The sequence below is a fragment of the Mobula hypostoma genome, chromosome 4 (assembly GCF_963921235.1).
Source record: "Mobula hypostoma chromosome 4, sMobHyp1.1, whole genome shotgun sequence".
In the NCBI taxonomy this organism is placed as follows: Eukaryota; Metazoa; Chordata; class Chondrichthyes; order Myliobatiformes; family Myliobatidae; genus Mobula; species Mobula hypostoma.
In genome coordinates, this window is record NC_086100.1 from 171,544,646 (window position 1) to 171,557,531 (window position 12,886).

Below are 12,886 nucleotides of genomic sequence, written 5' to 3' on the forward strand. Positions count from 1 at the left end.
GCTCCAATGCCTTGTGGTCTAATATATTCTACTGAAGGGTCTCCGCTCAAAATGTCAGATGTTTATCCCTCTCCATAGACGCTGCCTGACCTGCTGAGTTTCTCCGGCATTTTGTGTGTTGCTCTGGATTTCCAGCATCCACTTCAGACTTGATTGACAGAGTGTGATAGGAGCTGGTGATCATGAGGCAAGAAAAATGGACTTCAGGACAGGCTGGATAGGTATGTGATGGAGAAAGGAGTAGAAGAACAAGCTGATGATGATTTAGCAAGAATGGAGCACAGGTCTGCTGGGCTGAACGGCCTTTTCCCAAGTTATAATCACTACTTAGTTCTATGCAATGAAGTTGACAGCGCTAGCCAGGAGTCAGAGAACATTTCGAGAGTGCGGTGTTACGTGTTTTACTGAAACAGGGCTGCCTGAGGACATACCCGACCAAAACTTTTCCATGGAGGGCTTCCAGACCGTTCGGGCTGACCGGAAGTGCACTGATAGCGGTAAGCGTAAAGGAGTTGGGGGCTTCCTGTTCTGGTTAACAACGGATGGTGCAATCCTGGTCATATTATGATCGAGAAACATGTTTGTAGACCGGATATTGAACTTTTTGTTGTTGGACTCCGGCCATATTCCACCGAGATACAACACTGGGCATCACGGCAGGTTGTTCCTGCCTGTGGCCTTCGAACTTTGCAGCTTCTCCCATGGAGAGTCAGACACCCTGAGCCAGTAGGCTGGTGCTGGACTTATTTCCACCTGGCATAGCTTGCATTTTGTTGTTTGATTGTTTGTGGTTTTTGTATTGCTATATTTATGCTCTATTCTTGGTTGGTGCAGCTGTAACGAAACCCAATTTCCCTCGGGATCAATAAAGTATATCTATCTATCTAATGGATTTCAAGAAGTGAACTGACGAAAGGTCTCAGCCTGAAATGTTGACTCTTTACTCCTCTCCATAGGTGCTGTCTGACCGACTTGAGTTCTGCCAGTATTTTGTGTGAGTTGTTCTAAGAAGTGAAGTCAGCTTTTACCAGGTGTAAAGAAGCAGTGTGCTCAGGCCCTTGTTCCACTCTATTAAGTTGGCAACTTTTTGCCTCATAAAATAGATCAGCTTTAGAGCAGAATCTGGGTCACAAGTAATTACTTCAGATTCAGGACTGGGAAGAAAATCAAACATGTTTCTTCTTAATAAACTCTCCAGTGACAAGTTCACTCAGTCACCTTAATTTTTAAATTTGTAATCCAACAAAAGGTCAATTTCACTTGTAATATTTAGTATGGCTTTGTGTTAGTCAATTTGATTCTTCAGAGAGAATTACACTGCTGAAATATATTGGAATTAGCATGGGCTACATATACTATTTCTAGGTTCAATGTTATGATAATTTTGAGTTCGCATTTTTAGAAGTGACCTGTATAATTTCTGTCTGAAAAAGCTGCCAAAATATTATTTACTTTTATGGATTGTTACTTCCTGACAGCCAAATCCTCAGGTTAAGCCCTTAAGCAGGTCAATAATACAACACCACATCACTTTAACTCCTTTGTTGCTATGGCGATACTACAGCTCAGTGACTGGTTGGATGCTTTCATTTTGTCCTTCACAGTGGACATATTATATGATTTGAGTGAAATAAATAATACTCAAGTAAACAATAAAAGGCCAGCAAGTATCATTCTGAGGAGGAAAAATAGTGTTATTAAAAAGAGTTTTCTTCCTCTCTCACTCTCAACCACCACACACAATTTCTCTCATAAAAGAATGGCCATGTACTAAGCTTGCATTCACTTGTCATCAGTGGCAAAGTGGATCAGCTACAGAGCAGTGCTTACCGCAGATTCTGAGAGCAGGAGTAAAGATACCCACCTCTAGTTACACAACAACAAGACCACAGGGACTGGTGCACGGGTCCCAACTATTCACAACTTACATCACTGCTTTTGCCAGGGAATCCACATGACACATCTCCAATTTGTTACCGATGCAGAATTAAATGTGGTGGTGAGGACTGAGAAGTGTGGAAAGAAATTTCAAGAGCTTGCAAAGTGAGTGGAGTGGCCAGTTACATAGAACAGCCGTTTGGCCCATGATGCTGTGCCAACCTTTTAACCTACCTTAAGATCAATCTAACCCTTCCCTCTGACATAACCCTCCATTTTTCTATCACCCATGTGCCTATCTAAGAGTTTCTTAAATTCCCCTAATGTATCTGCCTCTACCACCACACCCGACAGGGCATTCCACGTACTCACCGTTCTCTGTGTTAAATAAAAAAAACCTACCTCTGACATCCCCCTATACTTTCCTCCAATCACCTTAGAAATTATGTCCCTTAGTATTAGCCATTTAGCCCTGGGGAAAAAATCTCTGGCTGTTCACTTGATCTATGGCTCTTACCACTTTCCGCACCTTTATCAAGTCACCTCCCGTCCTCCTCATCTCCAAAAATGGAGTACAAGATGGAAAATGTAAGGTTACTTACTTCAGTAGTAAAACAGAAATGCAAGGATTTTACATGGGGAGAAATTGGGAAATTTTCATGCTCAAGGAAATTGGGGTTCCTGTTCACAAGTCACTGAAATTATCGTGCAAATGTAGTGGGCTTTTAGAAGAGCAAATGTCGAGCCTTTATTGTAAGAAATTAACTTAAAAAAGTAAAGATTTCTTACCACAATACAGAAGGCCTTGGTGTCACCACACCAAGAGCTTTTGTATATTTTTTTCACCTTACTTTACTTAAAAGGACACTTGGCTCAGAGGGAGTGCGTTAAAGATCCATGAGACTGATTCCAGGTCTGTCATATAAGCAGAGACCAAGGAGGCTCTGCCTCCACTTACCAGAGTTTAGAAGAATGACAGGAGGCCTCAATGAAACCCGCAATATACTTAGACAAGGCAAATGCAGGAAGATCTGCCTGGCTGAGGTGAATAGATCTAGGGTTCACATAGGATCTAAAATAAGAGGCAGTTTATTTAAGGTGAAGTTTGTTTGTGATGAATGGTTGCCATTTTTTAACCTGGAAGGCAGTGGAAGCTGACATGACACTGCATTCAAAGAGACGGGTAGATTTCTGAATATCAAGGAATATGGGCAGATGGTAGGAGAATGCAGCTGAGGTGGAAGATCAGGGGTCACCAAAGACTCTGGCTACTTTCTACCTACTGTGGAGTGCCTCCTGACCATTTGCATCCCCATATGATATGGAGAGGCCGCTGCACGGGACTGAAAGAGGCTGCAGACAGTTGTAAACTCAGCCAGCCCATCATAGGCACTAGCTTCCTTGCCATCCAGGGCACCTAAGGCACCTCTAAAAGGCGATGCCTGGAGAAGGTGGCATCCATCATTAAAGACCTTCAGGTCCAGGATAGGCCCTCCTCTCATTACCAGCATCAGGGAGGGGGTCCAGGAGTCTGGGGACACACACTCAATGCTTCAGGAACAGCTTCCTCCTGACTGAATGGTCCTGGAACCATAAACATTACCTCACTATTTTGCTCTGCTGTATTTCTCATTGTAACTTACAATAATTTTTTATGTTGTGCACTTTGCTACTGCCACAGAACAGCCCATTTCACGACATAGGACAGAGACAGTAAACCTGTTTTTGATGTCACTGAATGGCAGGGCAGGCTTGAGGGTTCAAATGGCCTTCACGGGCTCCTATTTCTTATCCTGTTATACAGGTTCACGCACCCAAACACACATCCATTCGCCCGGAAAAATAATAGATTCCAAACAATTCTATCTCCATTTTTGAAAAGGACAGTTCATAATCTTAAAGCTGACGTGCTCCATCATCTCGGTGCTCTGTTAGACTGTCAATCATCACCCAGACATCTTTTATTAACCTGTCACAATAAACCAGTACACTTGTTCTCAGCCAGCAAAATGCTCAAACTTTTAACAGCCGCTTACGTGATTAGATAAAAAGATATATTTTCAAAGAAGGGTTAAAGGATTGGGTTTCACGGAATCCTACCTCGCCCCCCCTGCGCTGTGTGGTCTGAAACTGACTCAAAGGTGCTAATCCTCCGGAGAATTCAGCAGTCAAGTGAGGGTAACCCAACTACGGCAATTAAATCTTCTCTTTCACCCGCCCAGTTCTCTCCGAAAGCACGACTTCCTAGTGCGGCATCGCAGCTCGGCCCTCCGCTCCGCGCCGCAAACTTTCTCCCAATCACTCGTCCCCACGGCCAGAGTTGCTGCACAGACCGCGACCCGCACTTCGCAGGTTGTGCAAGAGAAGGGATTAGGAAAAAGACGAGGCTTATGTTTATATTTCATTTACCTGCTGGGGTGGAACGCACGAGGAACTTGCTTGCCGCGCACCGCCTGTTTCTCCTTTGCTTCGACTGTTACATTTCTTCCATCATCTGTGAACGCAGTTTGCAAAGACGCAATCGGTGTTATTGCTACAGCATGCAATGGGTATGCAAAAAAGAGACTCAACTACTGACAGGCAGGCGTGAGCCGCTACAAATACCAATTCACTTAAATGTTTTAGTTTTTCTTTATTTTGCCCTCCCCTCCCTTCAGAATCAGATTTAACATCACTGGTACACACACACACACACACACACACACACACACACCCACACCACACCACACCACACCACACCACACACTCTGTGTCGGCAGAGGTGAAGAAACACTTCCTGAAATGTTGAGTATGTACCTCCTCCTCCATGGTAGCAATGAGAAGTGAGGCAAGTCATGGGTGTTGGGGGTCCTTATTGAAGGAGGCCACCTTTCTGAGGCATCCCTTTTGAAGATGTCCTCCATGCCTAGTCCCCATGATGGAACAGTCTGGGTTTGTAAACCTCTGCACCATTTTCCGATCCTGTGCTGTGCCCCCTCCCCATACCAGAAGGTGATGCAACCAGTTAGAAAGCTCTCCATGGAACTTCTGTAGAAATTTGCGAGAGTCTTTGGTGATATATCAAATCTCCCCAAACTCCTAATGAAGTACAGCCATTGTCGTGCCTTCTTTGTAATTGCATCAATAGGTTGGGCCCAGAATAGATCTTCAGAGGTGTTAGCACCCAGGAGTTTGAAACTTTGTGGTTGTTGCTTGCAGCCTGCCTGAGTACATTAGTGCAGTGTCTCTCTGCACTCAGTGTAGGCAGGGTGTGAGGGGTAACAGTATTCTCTCCTCTGTGAGGTTTGGGCATTGGTTTCTCTCAGCAGAAGTAATTAACTACGAGTGACAAATTTGATCCTAAGAACTGAGCCAATTGCATTGGGTGGCTGCTTCTCTTACTGATATTAAACCAACAATAAACCACAGCACGGAGGAGATTCTATCCACTGGGAATCGGTTGTCCCTGTTTCCTGGAGAAGTCCATAAAACTGCAGGGTGCCTGAATTACACAGAAGTCCCTGTGCATGTAAGCAATTGGGACTTCTGCATTCATTTTTTATCTTATTTCAGATTGCCTCAGAAAGATTGGCATAGTTTTGGCGAGGATGTCATTCAGTGGGAAAGGGTGCAGGAAAGTTTCATGGGAGTGTTAGAGGGCTTGAGTAATATGTAGAGGCTGGATAGACTGGGACTCCTCTCCCTGGAGCGCAGGAGGTTGAGGAGTGACCTGATAGAATAATTGAACAGTACAGCACTGTACAGATCCTTTGAGCTACAAGGCTGGCATTCTTAAATCTCCCTAATGTATCCACTTCTGCCGGCACCCTTGTCAGTGCATTCCAATTCACCTACCACGTCTCTGACATGCATGAGAAAATCTCCAGACGTTGGAAATCCAGTACAATGCACACAGAATGCTGGAGGAATTCAGCATGCCAGGCAGCATCTACGGAAAAGAATAACCAGTCGATGTCTTGGACTGAGACACTTCATCAGGCCTCTGACATCCCACCTAAACTTTCCTCCAATCACCCAGTCATAGTAGCCACTTCAGCCTTGGAAAAGAGTGCTGGCTGTCTATGCCTGCTATCACCTTATACACTTTTATCAATCCACCTTTCATCCTGCTCTTCTCCAAAGAGGAAAACCCTATCCACTCAAACTTCCCATCTAAGACATGCTCTCTAATCCAAGCAGCATCCTGGTAAATCTCTTCTCTAAAGCTTCCACATCTTTCTATAATGACATGACCAGAACTGAGCACAATATTCCAAGTGTGGTCTAATGAGAGTTTTATAGAGCTGCAATAATTCCTCACAGCTTCTGTACTCAGTCTCCTGACTAATGAAGGGCAGCACACCATACACTTCTTACCCTCTTTCAACCTGCACGGCAACTCTGAGCACCTATGGACACAGACCATACAGAAGCACGTATATAAAATGATAAGGGGTGTAAGTAAGGCGAATGTTCACAGAGTTATTGCCAGAGTGGGGAGTCTAATATTAGAGAGCATAGATTTAAAATGAAATGGAAAGTGTTAAAAGGGAACTGAGAGGGAACTTAATCTACACAGAGAGTGGTGAGAATAAGGAAAGGGCTGCAAGAGGAAGGAGTCGAGGCAACATTTAAAATACATCTCAGATATTTGAATAGGAAAGGTATAGAGAGGTGTGGGCCAAATATAGGCAAATGGGCATTGCCTAGGTAGACAACTTGTTTGGCATGGATGAGTTGGGCCAAAGGGCCTGTTTCTGTACTATACTATGATAGTGATTTTCATGTATATAGTGTCTACCACATCCTTAACATCTTTGCTATCCTCTATTCCAAAGTGCATTACTGCTAAGGAAATAACCCTCCTATTTTAAGATGCTGATGTCCCGTTTCCAGCATCTGTGCTAAAATTCCGAATTAAGTGGCTGGCATTCAGGCTGCCCGCAGTTATAAATTGTCTCCAATGCTTCATAATGTCCAAGAGTGTCATCAAATAATACTGCATTAAAACTGATCCTATTGTCCACCAAATCTGTCCTATCAAGCATTCATTTAGAAAATCTTGAATTGACTTCCATTTTATACTCCCCTAATTCCACTCAAATCCCACCCCCCATTATTCTACCACATACCTACACCTTAGGAGCAATTTACAGTGACTAGTTAACCTATCACCCTGCATATTTTTGGGACATGGGAGGAAAACAGAGCACCCAAGAATTCACTTAGTCTTAGGGAGAACATGCAAAACCCACACAGACATCACTGGATTAGGACTGAACCTTATAAAATTTGAAGAGGTACAGTCAACGTTTCGGGCCGAGACCCTTCGTCAGGACAAACTGAAAGAACAGATCGTAAGAGATTTGAAAGTGGGAGGGGGAGGGGGTGATCCGAAATGATAGGAGAAGACAGGAGGGGGAGGGATGGAGCCAGGAGCTGGACAGGTGATTGGCAAAAGGGATACAAGGCTGGAGAAGGGATATGATCATGGGACGGGAAGGCTAGGGAGAAAGAAAGGGGGAGGGAAGACCAGAGGATGGAGAGCAGGCAAGGAGTTATAGTGAGAGGGACAGAGGGAGAAAAGAGAGAGAGAGAGAAAAAAGGGGGGGAAATAAATAAGGGATGGGGTTCGAAGGGGAGGAGGGACATTAAAGGAAGTTAGAGAAGTCAATGTTCATGCCATCAGGTGGGAGGCTACCCAATCGGAATATAAGGTGTTGTTCCTCCAACCTGAGTGTGACTTCACTCCATTTAAAGTAACTCCTAATCTTGATCTACGTTGTTACTGATGGGCAATCCTTGATGTTAGCAACAATTCTCCAGGCCTTTTTAGCATGAATTTATTTTCTCCTGTTGTCAATCATGAACTAGCAAGATCAGTTTTTCCTTCTCTAATTATCAAAACATTTTTAATTCAGAGTCTTCCAACAGATTTTCACAGTGTTCTAACCAAATAATCCACTACAATTCTGCAAAACAGTTAGTCTTGATGAAGAGTCTCGGCCTGAAACATCGACTGTACCTCTTCCTAGACATGCTGCCTGGCCTGCTGCGTTCATCAGCAACTTTTATGTGTGTCACCTTATATTCCATCTGGGTAGCCTCCAACCTGATGGCATGAACATTGACTTCTCTAACTTCTGTTAATGCCCTCCTCCCCTTCGTACCCCATCCCTTATTTATTTATTTATGCCCCCCCTTTTTTCTCCCTCTGTCCCTCTCACTATAACTCCTTGCCTGCTCTCCATCCTCTGGGCTCCCCTCCCCCTTTCTTTCTCTCCAGGCCTCCAGTCCCATGATCCTCTTCCCTCTCCAGCCTTGTATCCCTTTTGCCAATCAACTTCCCGGCTCTTAGCTCCATCCCTCCCCCTCCTGTCTTCTCCTATCATTTCAGATCTCCCCCTCTCCCTCCCACTTTCAAATCTCTTACGATCTCTTCTTTTAGTCAGTCCTGACGAAGGGTCTCGGCCTGAAACGTTGACTGTACCTCTTCCTATAGATGCTGCCTGGCCTGCTGTGTTCACCAGCAATTTTTATGTGTGTTGCTTGAAATTCCAGCATCTGCAGATTTCCTCGTGTTTGCGCCTATAAAATTTGAGACCGAACAAGATAAAGGACTTGATCAGCTGAACAATCGCTTGATCAAGGAAGTCGGTCTTAAAGAGAGGGACATAGAGACTTACGGAGGTTCTTCCAGAATTACCAGAGGTCTGAACACTGATTCACTTCAGTTTAGGAGAAGCTACTTTTGCTGTGGCAAGGACTGCGCATGTGATAATGAGCAATAATTAGTGATGTTGACTTAGTGTTAAATAATAGGCAAAGTACTGGGGGTGATACCAACGTTCTTCAAAATGGTGTCTTAATACCTTTGAAGTCTACCCGAGAAAGCACTTGGGACCTGAGTTTAACAATGCATCCAAAAGGCAGGAGCATTGACAGTGAGCACTCTCTCTCTGTCCTGTGATCTGGGATTTGTGCTCTAGGGTCTCTCCCATGAACACATACCTAATTGGTTACAAATGCTTCAGGGCATTTATGGTTGGAACTGTTCCAGGAAAATGCATGTTATTTGATTTTTTTGCTGTAATTTACAGCTTGTTTTTCTTTTTGAAATGGAATTTTCACGAATTTTATTCCCTTGAGTTTTTTTTAAAAGTTGAAACCTAAGTGTGCTTTCAAGGTCAGCATTTATTAGTTATCTTTATTTTCCCCAAAGGAGGCAGTGAACCAATTCCTTGAAGCATGTCACTTCTAAGGAGCTCCTGCGCACTTGTGGATGGGGGAGTTCCAGAACGTGGCCCAAAAATATGGAAGGGATAGCAATATATGGCCAAGCAGGGAAGGCATAGCGCATAAGGTGCTGGAGGAACTCAGAAGGTCAGACAGCGTCTACGGAGGGAAATGGACAGTCAATGTATCAGGTTGAGATCCTTCACTTGGACTGGAAGATAGGGAAGAGACAGCCAGTATTAAAAGGTGGAGGGAAGGGATGGTGCAAGAATTAGCAAGGATAAGCTGTCCTGATGAAGGGGCTCAGCCCAAAACATCAGAGTGTCCACTCCTTACCATAGATGCTGCCTGGCCTGCTGAGTTCCTCTAACATTTTGTGTGTGTTTTAGATTTCCAGCACCCGCAGATTTTCTTGTGTTAGGGATCAGTAGACTCGGGTGAGGAGGGGTGATAGGCAGATGGAGCGGCGGAGAGTGGAAATAGCACCAGAGTCTTGGAAGGGTAGGTCGATGTGGCAAAGGGATGAACAGGATGGAGTCTGATAGGCGAGGAAGCAGGAGAATAGTATCAAAAGAGGGACGAGGGGAGAGAAGATGGGAACAGTGGAGGAGGGAAGCCAATGAGAGGTGTGCGTTGGTGATGAGCAGATGAAGTGGATGGCAGAAAGGAAAGGAAGTTGGTGTGTGCGACTTAGAAAAAACATCGGAGTTTTTGGTCTTTCAATTCTTTTGCTTCTCTAGAGGTAAAAGTTTTATCTGAGAAGCTTTGGTTGTCTTGTAGGTATTTTTGCAAGGAAATTGGAAATCAGAATTGATTGTCTTTATTCTTGAATGCAAAAATACTCAGGAATAATTGGTTCCTATGACCGTGGGACCAACAAGAAACAAACCTGGACCTACAGCTTCGTTGGCACTGAGCTAAAGCTGGCCAGAACTAATAAAGGACTGTCACTCTCAGTATGTAAACTCTTGAAAAGAAGGAAAAGGAAGTGCCGTAATTACTACATTCTTGCAACTTAATTTATGGATGCAGTAAACACATCATTGCATTTAAGGCAAAAAAATTGCAATGTTTATGGCACCAAGTGATTCCAAAAAAGCTAAAGGAAATGTGGACAGAAATGGAACAAGATTTATTTTCTAGTGGGGCCCTGGGTGCATTTCAATCCAGTAAATATTAACCATTCACTTTGTTAACTTTATCTTGGGGCTTTCTCAACATTTTGGAATCTCCTGTTATGGTACCTTTCCAACCTAAAATAATTTTTACGGAAGAGAGATACTGTAGAAACATAAACCAAGCAGTGTGTAAACTACAGCACAGTCCTGCACAATTTTCTGCCACGTGGTCAACTTAACCCTATATTTTAATGGCAAATGGCCAATAACTCATAAAGGTAAAGATTAGCTTTATATGTCATATGTACATCAAAACATACAGTGAAATATGTTACTTGTGTCAAATCAAACAGTGAGAATTGTGCTAGGCCACGCTTCTGGCAGCAACATAGCATGTCCACAACTCACTAATCCTAGGAGTATGTCTTTGGAATGTGGGAGGAAACTGGAGCACCAGGAGGAAACTCACATGGTCGTGGGGAGAACATACAAACCCCTTACAGGCAGTGGTGGGAAGTGAACCCCAATCTTTCAGCTGGCTCTGCAATAGTGTTGTACTAACCGCTACACCACCGTGCCGCCCCAACTTTTGTGATACTTGCTACCAATGAAATGGCATTATATTCAATATTTGTTCCCTGTCCTCCTTTACTGTCTCTGTGGGACAAGGTCGAATAAAGGTAAGTTTGGAATAGGTGGAGATGAGGGCAGATTATTAAAACTGAGAATATATTCTGAATCAAACTTTTCAAATATAAAATATTTTACATGTAAAGTTTCAGTAAGCTTAAAATGACTCAAGATCAGAGTTGCAGGTTGTGTTTCGATGGAGCAAATAAGTTCCAAATAAGTTCCTTCTCCTTTTAGATGTTGGCCAAAGCAAAATGGGAAAATACATTTAGTATAAATACATAATATATTTTCAATTTTAAAACTTTAAAAGCTGAGGTTAGAAACTGCATCCCAGACAGCTCCAGCTACATTTTAAAGGGAATACAGAATAAATATTAGATACAGATGATAAGGGAGCAAAGTATGGGGCGAGTTCAATGTCAGCAGAATACAAATACGGTATCAGCAGTACTTTCCACCAATAATTCACCAGCACCATTTCACTTTCTAATTTCTATTTAAAAAAAACATTACAAGCATAAAATATAATCCTAAACCCAAATGGACAGTATTTTCCAGTAGCTAAATTTAGTACATTTTGATACTTAGAGAATTTAAACTTTAGTCACTTTAAAAAGAAGTCTGGTGATTCACTTAATGAAATAAAGTGCACCTCTCTTTTTAATATACGAATACCATTCACAGCATAGTAATTTTTGACTCTTCTGCATTAATGAAGTTCAAAACCTGCACTTTTGAGCACCCATTTGGTATTGTCTTTATTTAGTCAATGATTCTTAGAGCATTACAGCACAGAAACAGGCCCTTTGGCCCATCTAATCTGTGCTGAACTGTTATTCTGCCCAGTCCCATTGACCCGCACCAGGACCATAACCCTCCCATCCATATACCTATCCAAACTTATCTTCAGTTTCTCTTTACCCCATGGCCTTCCTCCATTCGTTATCTATCCTTGCAATTAATAAACTGAAACTTTTTTTCATTAGCACTTATGAAATTAAAAATTATTAGTAATGAGTGGTGAAGCTCCAGGTGTTTAAGATTGAAGTTTTACCCAAGATTTAATTAATTTTAAACATTTGTTTCGACTGAAGAGGCAGATTTTTGCAACATCAGTTTGGAACACAATCTACAACAATCGGATAACATTCGGTACCAAATCCATTTCAGACTGAGCATGATGACCTCTGACCTCAATTGTGTCTCGTCATAGAATCATAGAGTCTGAGCATAGAAGGAAGCCTTACTGCACGTAACAAACATGTCGGCTTCTAAAGGCTTTTAGGCCTGGTGAGGGTTTTTGCCACTCTTTCAAGCAGAGAGTTCCAGATTACTGAAAAATCAGTAATTTTCCATTACTGAAAAATCCTTAATGTCCTTCCATCAGTTACTTTAAATTCCATGTCCTTTATTTATTATCATTTCTAACTTATCATCATTATGTGCTGTGTCATATGACATTGGCGATCACGGTCTTTTGACCATGATTGTTCTTGGCAAATTTTTCAACAGAAATGGTTTGCCATTGCCTTCTTCTGGACAATGTCTTTACAAGATGGGTGACCCCAGTCATCATCAATACTCTTCAGAGAATATCTGCCCTGCATCAGTGGTCACATAGTAAGGACTCCTGATATGCACCAGCTGCTTAAATGACCCCCACCACCTGCTCCCATGACTTCATATGACCCTGGTCAGGTTGGGGGGGGGGTGTAGAGCTAAGCATCTCTAACTAAGGAATCAAATCATCCCTTTTCACCTTATTTAGGCTTCACAGACTGCTGAACCATTTTTTATTTTTTCACAATTATAGATTGGTGTCCAGAAATGTACCCTGTACTTGAATTGTGGAGTAAATCATTTTTATGCACTTCCAGTATGAACTCTGTGCTCTGTTATTTTCATGATCAATAAACATAATATTCTACTTCATCCTGTTTCATTCTACATAAGGTCTGTCCATTCACCGCTTTAATCTATCTATCTATTACTTAGATTGTCTCATTGTTGAATTGCAGGAAACGTTGCAGCCAATTTGCAGC

General features: G+C 42.7%; 1 protein-coding gene across 7 annotated transcripts in view; it reads right to left on the reverse strand.

The window, feature by feature from the left end:
* fgfr3 (fibroblast growth factor receptor 3) overlaps window positions 1-12,886 on the reverse strand; it is a 280,510-nt gene that overhangs the window by 192,159 nt on the left and 75,465 nt on the right. For 6 of the 7 annotated variants that reach the window (XM_063047014.1, XM_063047013.1, XM_063047015.1 and 3 more), the window contains exon 2: window positions 4,288-4,372. The exons of the other annotated variant lie outside the window; for it this stretch is intronic. The gene's annotated coding sequence lies outside the window, so the exon portion shown is untranslated. The remainder of the gene's footprint in view (window positions 1-4,287; window positions 4,373-12,886) is intronic. 7 annotated transcript variants of the gene reach the window in all.